The sequence below is a fragment of the Octodon degus genome, unplaced genomic scaffold (genome assembly GCF_000260255.1).
Source record: "Octodon degus isolate 3935 unplaced genomic scaffold, OctDeg1.0 scaffold00325, whole genome shotgun sequence".
NCBI classification, from domain to species: Eukaryota; Metazoa; Chordata; class Mammalia; order Rodentia; family Octodontidae; genus Octodon; species Octodon degus.
The window spans coordinates 211,474-215,174 of NW_004524901.1; positions in this window are offsets into that span (position 1 = coordinate 211,474).

Genomic DNA, 3,701 nt, shown 5'->3' on the forward strand with positions numbered 1-3,701 from the left:
CTTCTGCTTCTGCTGCTCTAATGCTGACTTCCTTACTCTGCATTTGCTCCCCTGCTTCCTGCTCTCCTAAAAGTCACTGCACTGTGCATGCCCTGTGCAGGATTCTGTCTCGATTTTGATGCCGTAACCCTGGTCTATGTTCTGATGTCAGGAGATCCTACATGTCCAAGCCCTAAACATTTAACAAATTTCTAAGGTTTAATATATATTATCTCTTATCTGGTTCCATGAAAAAAGGAAGACTTAAAGGGTTATAAAAATGGAAAATAATTGAGAAAAACCATCTTGTAAGTTACTGTTTGCAACTCTTAATTATATTTATTTCAATCTGTCATATTTGTATGCTTTCCTGTTGCAGAAAATACGTGTCCATGGAAGAATATATACTTTTGTGATAATTCCATTATTTGTAGAAAAAGTATTTGATACAGCCAACAATGACAAAAGCATATTTTAGTTCAGCCTTTCTGAGCAAAAGTAATGCATAACTAACTTTCTCCATCTTTGGCATTCAGTATCCAAGGAGTCTCAGATATGTGCTTCGCTTAATGTACTCCTGGGAGAGAACCCTGCATGCCATTTATGATAATGCAGTTTGGCTTCCAGAATTCACTGTTTATCTACGAGGTCAAGTCTATCTAATAAAAGAAATACACCAAAAGATTCGAAATTTCTTGAATAATTTTTCCCTAATGGTGAGCACCTTAACGTGATTCTTGATGTTTGATTGAAGAGGTCTTCACTGTGTTGGGAAATGTTTGGAAATCTTTCACTTTACAAAGGAAACATGAACATTTCAGCTCCACTTTCTATTTTATCACCTCCTACCACACAAAGGAAGCGCCTCTGGCATTCACAGGGGAGAGTCCAACATCCGTGTGTCTTAGTATTTCCTTGGTCAACAGGTGTTGCCTTCTGCAATGTGACCTAAGGTCCTCAGGATCTGGTTCCTCCTGTGGTGGGTTATTCAGTACTTTCCAGGGAAGGGAAATCATTGGAGAACCTGGAAGACAAATATTTGCCTCAGATATCTGTGGACAACAGCACCCGTACCTAGCCAGATTGTTTCCCTCTTGTTCTTGTGCAGGAAGAAACAGTAGGATAGGGGGTAGAACCCTCTCAGTGTCCCCTTCTGCCTCACTCTTGGACAGCAGCACTCTGTCCCCCAATAATATATATTCTGCTCATAAAAAGAGTAGGAAGGGAGTAAGGAGAAACGCAAGTCAGACTTGACTGCATCCCTACCTCAGCCAATACACAAGGGACCCTGAGGAGGCCACAGCTTAAGCTGTGTCCCTCACGTACTAGCTCATGCTGCTTATTGCAAGAGGACAGATGTAGCTCTCCTAGAATCCTCCTCATTTTGTTATTCATGGAAAGCAAGCATTAGTGTTGTTTACCTGCATGTTCCTGAAAGATAATTGATTTCAATGACATAAATTTCCCTACTAATTCTTTATACCTTGGTTAAATTACTATTTGAATATGTGTCTCCATCCATATATGACAGTTGTAATATTGGAAAGATCCTAAGCATCTTCTGAAATTCCTAGAAGTCATGTACCATCTTCAGAATAATACATGATTAGGGCTAGAGTGGGTGGTGCAATCCCAATCCCAGAAATTGTGAGGGGAGACAGGAGGGTCATTGCAAGACCAAGCACTGCCTTGTCTACAAAATGAGCTTGAGTGAGGCCTGAACTTCACAGTGAGAACCTGTCTGAGAAAGATAAAAAGATAATAATATATATTTACAGAGTAAAAGCTTGCATTTAATGTGTTATATTATTCCAAGAGCAAATAAGCTGCTGTAATTTTCTCAAATTTTGAAAAAGAAAAAAACATAACATTTACTACTAGGATTAATAATTCTGTCTTTTGTCACAGGTTTATCATGAAAATGTGCCGGATGTGCTCTATGCTCGCTGGACAAGCCTCCCACCTCTGCAACGATTAAATGAGACTGTTCGCCACGAACGTATTCATAGGCTTCTCCACTGCCTGGTGAAGGATAATGTCAGAATTTTTAGGTATGCAAAGGACTTTTTGTGTGATGATCTTGGGTATCAATGTTAAGGTCCCATTCCTTCATTCTGTCATAGGGATGGCTCTCACCAGTGCATCATTTGGAGAACTTATTTCAGTATTTTAGATTTTAAATAATATGTTGAGTGGAAAACTGTACATTTTTCCCTACTAAAAATAAAAGTTGACATTTTAGCATTGGCAAATTAGTCCAAGTTGTTCTTTTTTTTTTTCCAATTTTGTTTCTCTATTTAGTTTGAAAATAAATGAAAATAAATCTTCACCACTGGAAACGTAGCAAAAAATGATCAAAAGCAAATGAGGAACTGTCAAATTATTTTACAATAATGGAGAAATAATGAGTCAAGTTATGAACATCAAAGAGTTACAAAATTATAATTCCATTTATCAAAAATAATGCATGGTTAATAATAAGAGTAATTTATGAAAGCCAGGCATGTTGTATGAACTGAAGTTCACAGTGTGCTTACTAACAGTACACACTGTGCTGTAAATTATGGCATCAGGCTTATCAGTAATTGCTTCACCAGTATGATACGTTATTACACAACTAACACATATCTTCTATCACAACTTCAGCATGCCTGTCTCCTTTATATCACCTTGCAAACCCTCCACAAGTTCCACTCCCTCTGGGTATAATTACTCCAGTTCACCTAAGGTGCAGCTTTGTCTCAAATTCTACTAAATACTATTTTCTCATTCCTCTGTGGCATCTTAACAGACCTAACAACACTATTAGGTGGTCGATTACTCTAACTGTTCTTCACTCCATTTTGTTGTTCTTTATTTGCTCTGACTATTGTGAGGTGAGATACAAAGGGAAGAGACATAGAAGAGATCTGTCATAGCTGATTTCTGAGCTGCAATCCTAGGCTTTCCCTGGCTGTCAGGATTCCATTTGACCCTATCTCAGTGGTTATCAGTCACACAGGAGATTCCCCAGTACATCACTGCAGGACCACTTCTCATTATAATCTTGTGCAGTGTAAAGATTTGGCTGCATTCTGCTGCCTGCCCTGTGGCTCTGGGTCTCCAGGGTTGTCTCCACCCTATGCTGAATCTCAGCCATCTGCTGCTGCGCCCACAGGAAACTCTTGCATAACAGCCAATAGAAGTAGTGAAAGGAAGAAAAGAAAAGCAATGTCTACTTAAAAGAAAGCAGCACAAAGGAAAGGGTAGGGAAAAGAGAAATACCTCAGAATTGAGGGTGTGACTTGATTGCAGGGAGGGCCACTGTAGAATCAGAAAGAACACAGACTAGAAAGATGCCGATGGCCCCACAGTCAGTGGGTACCATCTTGCTTAACCCTTTAAATCCAGTTGATCAGATGTTGGTCTTCTCGGGTGTGCCAGCCCTGATTGTACATTCACATCCTGCTGTGTAGCATTTACTCTGGGCTTTGTGATTTCCCGCTTACTTCCTCTTATTTAGTCTTTGCTGAAGTTTATATTGATTGACAGTTTGCCTGCTGTGTTCAGGCACATTACCCTGGCACGGTCTTATGGTTTATTTCAGCCTGAGGGATATCAATACCCTTAGGACTTTATGTGAATTTTAAAAATTCATTGTAGAAAATGAAAAATGAATGAAACATGAAATATTACAGAATTTCAAAACAAATAAAGGGAGTATATATAAGTACAAAAAATAC